The sequence below is a fragment of the Colius striatus genome, chromosome 19 (genome assembly GCF_028858725.1).
Source record: "Colius striatus isolate bColStr4 chromosome 19, bColStr4.1.hap1, whole genome shotgun sequence".
NCBI classification, from domain to species: domain Eukaryota; kingdom Metazoa; phylum Chordata; class Aves; order Coliiformes; family Coliidae; genus Colius; species Colius striatus.
In genome coordinates, this window is record NC_084777.1 from 2159822 (window position 1) to 2173073 (window position 13252).

Sequence of the window (13252 nt, forward strand, 5' to 3'; positions counted from 1 at the left end):
GCCCACAGCAAACACCTTGGAACAAAAGCATTTCACCACTTGATTCCTGCATCTGCCTCTCTCCCCACGACTGTTGGAGGAGGCTCTGAGCGCTCCTTTTGTCGGCAGATGACTGAACACGGGGGCTGGCGAGAGGCACAGCTGCCTCGGCGCCCACGGGCACATCTCCGAGGAACCAGCACAAACATCTGCAGCACGGAACGGGCTGCCAGGCCTGGGGACACCTCTGCTCACAGCTACCCGACACTTGGAATCCAACACGTTGGAAGATGCTGTGGCCCCAGCAGTCCCCACCAGCTGACACACCGTGCTGCAAAGTCTGTTTTCTCCATGATGGCCCCCTGGCCCTTTTTTACAAGCAGATTTAAAGGTGCAGCTTTTCCAACCTGGATCATTCCACTTCCAGAGCAAGCTCACCAAGGTGCAGGAAACACTTTGTCATCGTGGCTCCATTGTAATTTGTCCAATCCTACTGAACACCGAAAAGAAAGGTAAGTGGAAAACTACCAGACACTTACCCAAGCCTCCACGGGACAGAAAAATAAGATCAGGATAGAAAAACAATGCTGAGGTCCCCAGGAAAGTCAGCTCCTGTGTGAGCAGTGCGAGCCCATCTCCTGCTCTGGCCTCCCTTGGCTGCAGAGCTCGGCTCCCTTGGCTTCTAGGATTTAGCTGCTGCTTACACTGCTGGCAGACTCCTGGACTGTGAGACTTCCTCTGCAGCTGATAGTGGGGTTATTAAAGTAAACTGACTATTGCCCTTTGTGAAGGGAGGTGGGGGGGAGGGAAGCTCAGCCCCTTCCCTTCCTTTGTAATTCAAACCCTTGCTTGAGGCTCAGTGCTTTGGAGGAGAGGCATCTGCTGCCAGCGCCTTCCCCGCTGCCTGGGAGCTCGCACAGGTACTGGCTGTGATCCAGGCTCTGCAAACGGCGCTGCACTCCGAGTGTACATGGCAAAGCAGCTCATTCCTAATTAAACTTCATCTGGCATTTTTCATTCTCATACATAATTAGTGCAGTACAGCAAACAGACACAGGTAAGAAGGGGGAGAGTTTGCACATGAGCTCCTCTCATTTGAACATCTCCTTGGCCTTTATTCAGTAACAGGCTGCCATCGCTCCCAAAGCCTTCTGTAACCACTGTCCCGACCAGGGCACGGACACTAGTGGGGCCTGGGCACGTTTCAGCAGTGCCATTTGCCACCCATCCCCAGCCTGGCTGCTCCTGGGGCCTGTCACTGCCGTGTCACACGCATGGGGATGGGGCAGCTCGCATCTTTATTACCTCCTGAAGGCAGTTCATTATAAAGCTGAAGCTAGCAATGCTGCCAGCTCAGCCTGCAGCCTCCCTCTATTGTTATTTACAATTCACATTTCAAATTGTGCAGAAGTGCAGGCAGCCAGGAGTATGTGCACAGCCTGGGCACAGAGGAACTGAAGGACATTCTCCTCAAATCCTCTAGAAACCTGAACTTTCACTGTTAGCCATACCCAGCACGATAATACACTGCAGCTCCTCACAGCAACATGTGTACAACATATGTATCTCATCTCCATTGCACTGCAAGATTATAATACTCCACAATGACCTGGTGAGCAGCCTCAGGCCACGAGATTGTACATCACCCCATCAATGAGAAAAGTCTGGCATATAAGGAAAGAGGAGAGGAGAGGAGAGGAGAGGAGAGGAGAGGAGAGGAGAGGAGAGGAGAGGAGAGGAGAGGAGAGGAGAGGAGAGGAGAGGAGAGGAGAGGAGAGGAGAGGAGAGGAGAGGAGAGGAGAGGAGAGGAGAGGAGAGGAAAGGAAAGGAAAGGAAAGGAAAGGAAAGGAAAGGAAAGGAAAGGAAAGGAAAGGAAAGGAAAGGAAAGGAAAGGAAAGGAAAGGAAAGGAAAGGAAAGGAAAGGAAAGGAAAGGGTCCCCTGACTGTATTGTTCAAATTCCCACATCTCCCTGTGCCCCCTCCCACCTCCTGAAACACCTCCTCCTCCAGGCAGTGCTTTCCCCTCGTTTCTGATGGCTTTGCTGCTGTGGTGATGACCACAAACAGTGGGGATGGTCAGAATATCTATTTCAGCTGTTTGTACCGTTCCCTGAGTTAATGAGAAAGGGTACCAGCTGTGAACCCAGGCTCACTGTGCTCCAGGAGAGCACTGAGCAAGGACTGGGCAGTACTCTGGATGTGGTTTATTGGGAGAAATAAGCACAAGGGTGGAATTGCAAGGATTTTTTTCTCTTGCACCTCTGTCCAGTGTCCCAGCCCTGTGCCAACAGCTTGGCTGTGACTTGTGAATCATCACAAAATGCATTTCCCTGCCCCTGTGACGCAGAGGCATCCCTCTAGTCCCTCAGTGCCGTTTGCAGAGCTGGCTCTCAGGACACTCCTTTCAGTTCACGTCACTTCTCCCTTGAACTCTTGTTCTTGCACCAGAAACCATGCTATAGCCAAAACTGAGGGACAAGAACGAAACCCTTTTTGCAACACCTGTGATGAAGCACATGTTTGGGGTCTGTAAGCCAAAGGCCACTTCCCTGGTGATGCTCTCTTTGATTTAGCAGGAGCAGGAGCAGCAGTCACGGGCAACTGGCAGCCTCCTGTTCCCTGGGATCTTCCTGCTCAGACTCTGGGCTGGCTGCACTATCGAACTGGCACGTCAGAACTCAACTTATGGCCTTAGGGAACTACTAGTAGGTAAATATTAAATGACACAATTAAAACATAGGCAGTCTGAGATAAAGAACAGCTAAGCAAAGAAATGAAAAGACCCACCCAAATTCGTGTGTCTGTTGCTACACGACACCAGGAGCTTGCCTTTCCTCCCTGGTACAAATGAATCTCACTCATTTATTCTCTAGGTACATGGTCATATTAAAATAGGAATTGACCCAGTATTGAATATTCTCTCTCTTAGGAATCCCTCCCAGCTGCCAGTAACACAGAAGGTCCAGGAGAGCCTGGGAGAATGTATCCACATGCACGCTTATCTCTTCATGTCAGACCATTCATCACTCCTCGCCTGGAAGCAACAGTTCATTTACAGTAACTCAACGTCAAGATGGCAGTTTAAAATCCTCTTGAGGATTGCCCTAAGAGAAGATTTGGTCCCATCTCTCTGTAGCCACTGTACATTCAGCTGAGCCTCTTTTGAAGTAACTTAGTTTTAGAACATGATAGAAGTAAAGCAAGAAAGAAGCCCTGCCAGGCTGCAGCTGGTGCACACAGTCCCAGGGAAGGATCATCTCTCCAGTGCATTCTTTTGGGCTTTCAGTACTCATGGAAAAGAGATAGAAAGCAAGAATATGGCCAGTCAGAAAACCCTCCATGCAATGGATACTGTTGCCTATGGGTTACTCTTTTATCCAGATAGATTTAAGTAATATGACTCTTGCACAGGGTAGGAGACACTTCCAACCTAAAGGGGATGCATTATCCCTGGGCTGACATCAATGGACTGGCCCTTTCTGCAAAGGGCAGGGCACAGCCAGACCTGCCCACCCAACCTTCCCCACAGCAACCCAAGTAAAACCTCTGAGCTGAGCTAACTGTGGACTGAGCCTCTGCATCCCGTTCTCCCCTTTTCTCTCTCTTACATTTGAACTCAGCTCTATCTTTTCACTGTGAGGACTCTGCTTACCACGTTTTGCTAGCACTGATGGCTCCTGCCTTTTATCAAGGACAAACTGCACCTAATATTTTGGAAAGCAATTATTTAAAACTCTTCAGGTAGTGCAGCAGGCAAGGCTGACATGCCTCCTATGGAAATCAGAAGGTGTCTAAAGAGGGTGTTTACAAGCAGAACACTGCTAAAAGTCTGCCTTGGTTGCAGATAACAAGGCTGAGACAATGACAGATTTCCTTCCCCTCGCAGCCAAGAGCAGCTCCCTCTGATTGGCTTTGCTGTGTTTATCCAGGATGCTGGGAGAGAGCAGGCACCAAATATGCAATTAATTGGCAGTTTGCAAGAGCATATTGCCTAAAGATAAACAGAGTGGGTGATGGTGTGCTATGTGAAATGGCTGAGTGCTGCAGATGTAGTGTTGACCCAGTTTAAAAAAAAAAGAAGAGGTGTTTTTTCTGTTCTCTTGGAAAATAATTGTGTTCAAACCAAGGCTCTGCATGAGCCCCCTGGCCTCTCAGCACTCGTGCAGGTAAGCCATTCCAGCTTCCTCCTTCATCTGGAAGCCCTCAGTAAATTAAGAATTTGCTGAAAACTTTTCCTGCTGACACCAGTGGAGCATTTCACCACCAGCACATGTTCAGTGCAGGAGCAGACAAGCACATTGCCACACTGCTAATGGCCTTTGCCCCTCACAGCGGGTGTTCTGCAAGCAGGAAAAGACACGACTATTGGATCAGAGTCTAACTGGACATCAGCAACAAAACTCCTTACGACAGCCACTGGCACGTGAAGGAGATGAGGTCTAAAAGGCTAGAGGGGAGCAATGGTTACTCAGGGAGCAGGGGCAGGGGGATGACTGATGCTCGGGAGATGGAGACTACTGTGAGCTGAAGGGACAGGCTGCAGTTGCTAAATACAGGCACTGCCAGACAAAAAGGCTCCAAGGTGACATAAAATCCAGAACCAGGTAAGGAAATGAAGTGATAAGGAAGAAGACTGAATGCTACCCAGGAGCTCAGGATACACACTGTGCAAAACATGTTGAGCTTGGAAAGGGAAGGGGAAAAGCAGCTTGAACGTGACGCTAGACAGGTTGGGTAGCTCGAGACTTCACAAGGGGTATCTAGACATGATCAGAGCAGCAGCACAAACTTGTGGATCAAGTGTGAGACATAAATGCTAAACAGAAAAGCTCTCACCTTCAGCAGAGAGAAGGCATTAGAAGAAAAGTCCTTGATGTAGGGCTTTCAGACTTAATGTTTGCAGAACAAAACAGAGGCACTCACAGCTACCTGCCCAGCAGTAACAGGCACTGGGAAGCAACGACCTCCCGGGACAAAAGGACACTCTCTCTTTTCTTATATGTAGTGCTATAAAACTAAAGACTAAATAAAGCATGTGACAAATCTCTCACTTCATTTTGCTGAGAGCACATGGACATTACCAGCACTGTTCAGATCCAGCAAGAAAACAAGTCACGACCTGGCAGCTCTTTGTGACAGTGCCCAGAGATTGTATCTGAGCATTTCCAAAAGGCCTGTGCAGGAATCATTGAGCCCACACACAGGTTTTTATGGCATGTTTTAACTTGTTTGGCTGGATATCTTTTCCCTTTGCCCTCAGCCTGGGCTGTGGCCTGAGAGGGGACAGAGTCAGGGTGTCCTTCCTTCTGTGCTAAAACTTTGTCAGCATTTAAAAACCTTTTTCTTTTAGATCAAAGTCTCTGTTTTTGGGTACCTAAGATTAGCTAGCAAAATAAGTGACATTTTATTCAGAGATGCAGAATTTCCATTGATTTTAATGGATTCAGCATCCCAGGAAAGTAGGCCACTTATTTCTGTACCTCCAGAAGCATTTGCATGGCAAACTTGAAGGAGATGAGTTTGTAAACGATGACCTTATGTTTTAAAAATCCTGAGACAACTCTGCACACATCAGTCTGATCCTCCCTCTGTTTGTGTCAGCAAGCCTCACTGGAGAGGTAGATTTGAGCCGTAAAATGGGCCTTTAAAGTTTCTTGCAATAAGGTCTCCTCTATTTAGCAAAACACTTAGGCACAAGCTTAATGTGCTCCTGAAGAGAAGCACGTCAGTGAATCAGGCTAATGGCTTTCTCATGCCCCTTCAGCTGAGATGGGGAACAAATCTTTGTCTCTCCACTGAAAATTTCTGATGCTGATGGGAACAGCTCAGGAGCCTTGAAGACTGTTTCTGCCTCGTGGCTTTACCCTAGGAACATATTAGAATATCTTACAGCACTTAGTTCTTCAAACTGAAGCTCCGTGTCCCGCAGAGATCTGTGCTTTGGGCAGGGCTGTTGGGCTGCAGGGAGGGAAAGGGGCACAAGGACATTGAGCAAGAGGCCTTCCTGGGGAGGGCAGCTGCAAAACAATGAGGCACAATCCTCTTGCTCATGCACAGGAGAGGAACTCCTCAACCTGCTATTTATCTCACAACTTATCTATTTTAATCTTGTGCAGCTGAATGACTATCAAGGACTGCCATTGGGCTGCTTAAGGAAATAGCTGTGTAATTTAACTCTGATTGTTTAAAGCACTTGGCAGGAAACAATAGATAAAAACTGACAGGACTTTCACAGGTAACAATGCGAACTAATCAAGTGAAATACTGCTCAGAAAAATATTGTGACGGGTATCCAGAGATTCAGAGGAAGGGAAAGTGCCAGGGTAGATCCTCCACTGCAGCCCCTCAGTCTTGACTTAGAAGAGTAGAGAGACAGAGGGAAGATCTCATGACTTTTCTTCAACCCCCCTGGTTTGGTGACACCCCACTGTATGCAAGTTTGTAAAATGACCCTTGTTTATAAAGATTGCCAGGGAGGAACCAGAGGTGAGTTCAGCTCAGAACCTTCCGCGTTCCCGCGGCTGTGGGAGCAGGGGTTCACCTGGGCAATGACGCAGAGCACTGAAGGGACAGGATGGGGGAAAGCCCCGACCCCAGAGGACTACACAAGCAGAGCTGAGCTTGCTCAGGAGTGTTTGTGTGCAGGTGTGAGCCTCCTCAGGAGCATTTGTGTGCTCAGGGCCAGCGTGAGACAGGCCCTCGGCACGCAGCCAGGCACCGGCATGGAGGACTCTGGCTCACAAAGGCAACTGCTGGGTACTGAACTTTGGTAGGATGAGTTACTGCCACTGCAGACAGCACTTTTTATTTTCCTTTATCTTACAAATTGCAGCTCAGAGCCTGAATTATTCAAAGCAGACTCCAGTGACAGCTCCTTGAAGCAGGGGGGCACCCAGGCACACAGCCGGCGGCTGGAGCTTTTCCCTGCACATGGCACAGCCCAAGTGTGTTTAACTGGACAGTGACTGCAGTTTGTTAAGCTGCAGAAGGCAGTGAGGTGGAGCACAGTGTGCTGTGCATGCAGGGGCATTGGTGCAGAACCCTTTGGGAACAGAGGACGCTGCAGACAGGCAGCAGCCAACCTGCCCTGGCCACCAGTACACTTTACAAGGCAGAATGGTTTGGTTATTTGTGGTCTCACCCACTGGGCTCTCCTAAAGCACTATTGGGGAGGATTTCCTTGCTGTATCTCTTACTGTAGGCACAGTAAGAATGTCCTGGTGTGCTACAAGGAGGTTCTGTGCACAGAAGTAGGGTCCATAACCTGATGCTATAAACTGTTTGCAGTGAGACAGTCCTTGGTTAATCCCCAACCCAAGGAAACACTGCTGGCTGTTTGGCCACCCTCCATGTTACCAGGCTCCTCTCTGCCTTGACCACAGTCAAGAGAGAAGTAAGAGTGCAGCTTTCCCAAAAAATCATGTGCAACCAGAGCATCTGGCCTTGGAGGGAAGTTAAACACTATTATCTAATTTGGTTTCCATGGTGAAGGAGTACCAAGTGTCACTTACCCTAGGAAGAATGGGAACTGTCTGTTTTCTGGCCCCAGGTAAAAGCATCAGGAAAATCCCACCTGGTTGGGAGTGGAGGCAAATTATTTGTAGAAAGCTGCAGAACAACCCCTGAGCAGGGAAATGGTGCAGGTCCAGCAGAGCGCTGCTCACTCTGAGGCACCCTGGCCAAAGTTTTGGTATTATGTCTCCAACTTTTTCATACAGCTCAATAAAGAACACTCTGACCTGAGGTGGGGAATGTGCTCCAGCAGCTCTGGGGAAACAAACGGGCAAATCCCTTGACAGGAATGAGAATGAGAACTGTGCCTGTGCACAGATCCAGCACAAGCCCAGCACAGGGCTCAAAGCTCCCTTAAACCCACTGCTGACCCCTTCATCCCATCATCACACACGAGTCCTCTGCACAGGAGTGACTTTGCTGCTCTGAACAAACCTAAAGAGGGAACACTTTTAAAAGCATCTCTATCTGTCCCTTCCAGCAACAAGACCCTGCATCCCTCAATACTGCAGGCTAAAGCTGCTCAAGTGAACTTGAGACGTGCCAGACTCCGTTGTTTCTGATGGGAGCTGACACTGCCAGTGCTGGAAATCAGATGGGAACAAGTCCTCAGACAAGGAGACTAATTAAAAAACATAACTGACCCTGGCAAATAGCTTAAAAGGCCAAAAACTCAATCCATCCCCATCCCCAAAATAAAACATGCCAACAAATCTTTACTGTTACAGAAACCTGAGTTGCTTTAAAAACAAGGGAACAGTAAAGGCCATGTGGATCTCTCACACATGTCCACAGAGCTGAAAGCCAAAGCACTGTTTTCAAATGCCACTTGAAAATTTAAAGTTCACAGATGTTGCTGAACTCATTCAGTTAGATTTTAACAGCAAAAGGCAAACTGGGGCAACTGGACCAGATCAAACACCATTTCCCAACTGCTAAGAGGTAAGAGTCATAGAATCACAGGATCATTTTGGTAGGAAAAGCCCTTGAAGCAGTCCCAGCCCTCCCCTCACCCTGCCCAGCACTAACTCATGGCCCTCAGCACCTCTGCAATAGCTCCAGGGACCTGCGAATAGCAGAGGCTGTTTACTGGAAAGGAGCTCAGCAGCTGGGAGGGATCAGAGGCACTGGAGTTTCTACACTGATGTGCACAAGCAGTGTCATTAGTAACAGCCTATGAGAAAGGTCAGCGTGTGCTTTCCCTGAGCAGACCTGTGCCTTCTGTTGTGTCAGCCCATCACCTTCACCAGTTTGCTGAGCACTCAGGATGCACAGAGAGGGCTGAGAGCAGCCCTGCAGAGTGAAGGTGACTGCAATGAGACAATGAGACAAAGGTACTTTGTCCTGCCAGGCAGTGGGCTCAGGCTCAGGTGGATGCCAGTGGCTGGTAAGAGCTAAGCTGGCAGCCACAGAAACCACACAGCCTGTGGTAACCTTTTCTCAGTGTTGCAGGCTCAGAGAAAGGCCAAGGGATGTATATGCCCAAGCTTTACTGTGATTTCCCCAGGGGAACTCAGAAATGCCTGGAGGGTTTTGTGTTGTTCCCAATTTAATCTTTTTAAGGTTAATAAAGATATATCCCCATATGACAAGGAAGAGCAGAAGTACAGGGAGTCAACCCCACAGTCTGCCTAATGAATGCATTATCTTCCCAGTAACTTAGTATAAGCACAGAGTTTCACTGCAGTCATCATACCAGAATCCATCACTTCTGTGTCCTCTGGATGTCATTAATAAATAATAAATGAAACCACTCAGAAAGGGAGAAAAAACGTGTCTCAGACTTTTTGGAGCGCATTGAGAGGCCAATAGCAGTGACAGGCACGGCAGGACAAGGCTAATGGGACAAGCCCTGGGGAACAAGAGCTTTGCAGTGACACGGAGACAGGTAGGAAGAACAGCCAGATCTGCCAGCACGGGGTGGGCAGCACGGGCAGCAAAGCCCAGGCCCTGAGCCTGTGTGCAGTGGCACTGGGCACCTTGGCAAGAGGGAAATAAAAGCATTGCCTTACAATGACAGCACCAACATTGCCAGAGAAGGTCAATATATTTTTGAGTCAGCTCTTGGGAGGTTTCTTTTAACGTGGTTTAATTGGCTTTTAGCACTGGTGGAAGCCCTGGAGAGAGGTAACTTGTGCTTAGTCACAGAAGAGTTATGAGCACTGACAATGGCAACGTCCCTCTCTGCACAGTCAATGTACAAAGTGCTTCTCTCTCTGCAGCCTGGCCTCCAGGACTCAACCCTCTTTTTCTCTTCTGTTCAATACACAGTATTGTCCATCCCAAAGTTTCTCTTCTCTGGTGCTGTTGATGGTGGGTGAGACAGCACAGGAAAGCTTCTGGTCCTGACAGACCTGCCAGGAGCTGCCCGTCCTCCTTCCTCCCTCACAGGCATCCACAGCACAGCCTGACCAGAGACATCTCATTCTCTCCCCTCCACCTCCCTGCATCTCTAAGGGCCTCCACATGACCTGCAGCTCTTTTCAAACACACTGCTTTAAACCATCTTCCCTTGAGCGTGAGGCCAAGTTGTGACCATCAGCCTACCTGCACTGCTCCTGAGTCAGCGTATCCCACCCTGAGCCACAAGGAAGCCCTGCACCCCAGGCAACTCCACTGTCATCTTAAAGAGTAAATAAGGAAGAGGCATTCAGATGCTTTCATGGAATTCTCTCTTAGCCCTTGCCATTTCTCAGCTGCTTTATGCTCACCCTCACAAGCATCAGAAAGGATGGAAATAAACAGCCAGAGCAACTCTTTCTCTTAAGACAAGTAGCAAACGATTCTCAAAACAGCTGCTTGAATATCAACTAGAAAAGAAAAATCCAAACCCAAAACACAGGCAAGTCAAACACACCCTTGTCAGCTGGGGAGAAGCGTCTTCATCATCCTTTACCAAGTTGCTGTTTCCCCCTCGTGTGCCAAAGCAGCCCAGCAGAGGAAAGCCAGTTGCTTTTCATTTCCTGAACGCTCCTTCAACCATGGAACATTCCAATTCATCATCCCAAACGTGTCTTCATTAATTTCTCTCCCTCTTCTGCCCTACCTGTCTCCAGGAACCTCAGTTTGATGGAGCTTCGTTGGGGCCACTCTCCTTGTTCTAGCCAGTGTAACTCCAGAGCAAGTGCAGCCCCAGCGGGTCACTGTCACCCACAGCCAATGCTCAGCTCATTCCTTCAGTTCCCTGCAGCCTGAGATGGGATTTCAAAACGTTATCCAACATCCTGTTCCTGTTCCCACTCCCTGCCTCACCCTTTGCTCTTCAGAGTGACCCTTTGGGAAGCCTGAGACTGAACTCTCTGCCCTTGCCAAGGAGTTTTCCTTTCCACCGCCTCCCCTCGCACGTGGCTGCGCCGGGGCTGCTGCAGCGAGCTGCTGCTGCCACTCCCTCCTGCTCACCTCCTGCACCTTGTTTGTTTGGGACCAGGAGGGAAAGAAATCTGCTTTGCATCACTTTTTCCTGAGTTTGGTTTGAGGGAAGGGTATTATTTCTTAGAGGATGAGCCTGTTTATTGGCTGGGGATATCTCTAGTGCGTTATTTGTTGCTGGTGTGGATTTGGATTAGAGGCATCTCCTACCTCCTGACAGTTGCTGGCAGCATGCTGTAAAAATATGATTAATTAAAGTGTGACTATGAATCCACTCAGAGGCTTAGACTTTTCCTCCTCTAACATTAAACACAGAAAGGGCCATTTAACAAAGTTCAGACCTTGAAGCAGCTTTCAAAGTACACTGCAGTTCAGCTCAGCAGGACTAGGAGGTTCAACCTTCAACATTTAAAAGCTACGAGCCCTTGGAGAGAAGAGGCCTCTGCTTCTGGTCCAATCCCAAACACAGAAATAAATAAATAAGAGATAAATAAGCAAGCCATGCTCAAAAAGGACTTCAGCAGCACAGCAGAAACACACTGGTCACCTGAGGGGCTCCTTCTAAGCCTCCGTGACATTTTTACCTTCGCAGACAGTTCAACCACACAATATCTGCAGTCCTGTTGCACTGAGATTTTACATTAAAACAACACATTCTGGCTCTGGCTCTGCAAAAAGCCACTGGAAATCCTGGAAGACCTTCAAAAATGAGCAGTATAGTACTTGAAAATGAAATCAAACTTCCCTAAATTGAAAAATCTGAATTTCCCAACGTGGACTTAAAAGCTGCTGTTGAATCTTTAATGAGTGCAATGTCGAGATGGCTCCATCTGAGGAGGGTTGAAGGTCTTGCTTTGAAGAAGTCAAACTTCACAAGAAAAAAAAGAGAAAAGTGTCTGCTACATTCCAAGGTCACAAAGGGTTTCATGAAACTCTGTGTCTCCCCTGACTCTGACTCCCTAAATGACAGTCACTTGTTAATCCAGAGCATCTACTTGAAACTGAACGTAATTAGCTGGGGAAAGGAGAAACATGCCAGACTGAAGAAGTGTTTCTGTAACAAGGGGTTGTGAGGAGCGAGGTGCTGCAGGTACAAATGGAAAAGGGGCTGTTTGTTTATTCCAAGAGCACAGAATTCTTATTCATTAAATGCTACTTTTAAGCTTGATGTGTTTGAAGCTGTTTGGCATTCCACAGCCTTCTGACTGATACCTTGGAGGAAAGGATCAACCATGGGAAGGATGGGCTTGTTACTTAGTGGTACCTGTGGGGTCAGTCACAAGCCCCCACGGATTCTTATGAGAAACCACTAATTCCCTGTTGTTGGGCAAGAACAGAGGTGATGGAACAGAGCCACTGCCAGGCAAAGCCACGAGTTTAGGTGGTGTGAGACCAGAAATGTAAACTTGAAACATTTGTAGATTAGGTGAGGGCAGAAAGTACACAAACTCTTTGAGAAGACAGTCATTATTAGAGATTATCAATCTGTAGGCTGGCTCATGTGGTTTCTATTGACATTTCCCTTCTAATTCAGTTTTTACACATTTTATCACATGCAGATAAAGTCCAAGTAGAGCACTGTGATGTGCTGAAGGCTTAATCTAACAGAAACCTTCCTAATGTGCAGTTGAAGGATCTCAGGTTCATTGGTAATCCTAGGAGCCTCTTGTTTAATCTAGTTTATTTGTGTGGGACAGAGTACATCTGAATGAGACAGAGTACAGCAGAGGCACTTGGTGTGTGGGGATGGAGCTGCCTTCAAGGGCATTCTCCATCCTCTGTCCATTTGCTGGGCAGATGAAGACTGGATAACTGTAGACAAGTGTGTTTCCCAGAGATTCCAGCACGTTCTGTCCTCTCTGCAGTCATTTTGATAAGAAAATGAAATGAATACCCAAACAGTCTCCTCATCAGCCCATCGATTCACCCACCAGCAGCTGCAATACTGAATGAGAGCAGTGTGAGTGAGTGTGTGTGTGAGCAGATGTCAGAGCCCAACACAGTGATCAGATCAGATGGGTATTTCCTAGAAAAGCATTATTTATCCATATTTGGTAGAAGAGGTGCATCTGCTCACAGCCCAAAGAGGTGCCTCTCCCAGGGAGGCTTGGACACTGCCACAGTCTGTGTGACTGAATGCTGAAGGTTGGTTTTACTCTGGGAAACAAATACTTCTGGGTTTTTTTTCCCTACTTCTGTACCCTGTCCAACTGCTGCTTTTTCAATAGATCCAGCTGTAAGAAAGCCTACTATTTCCTCAGACTTTGCAGCATTCAATGTATTGGCACAAGTCAATGTCTTGTGGCCATAACCCACCTCTAATTTCATCCATGAGTGACAACATCTGAGGCTTACTGAGAGAACCCAAAGGCAAAAGCAAAGACGACCATGG

The 13252-nt window shown here is 48.0% G+C and overlaps 1 protein-coding gene across 7 annotated transcripts in view; it reads right to left on the reverse strand.

Annotated features, from left to right (window-relative positions):
• Window positions 1–13252, reverse strand: part of DAB2IP (DAB2 interacting protein) — a 145711-nt gene that overhangs the window by 73998 nt on the left and 58461 nt on the right. The window contains exon 1 of one of the 7 annotated variants that reach the window (XM_062011877.1): window positions 519–687. The exons of the other annotated variants lie outside the window; for them this stretch is intronic. The gene's annotated coding sequence lies outside the window, so the exon portion shown is untranslated. Of the gene's footprint in view, window positions 1–518; window positions 688–13252 lie in introns of those variants that run through there. 7 annotated transcript variants of the gene reach the window in all.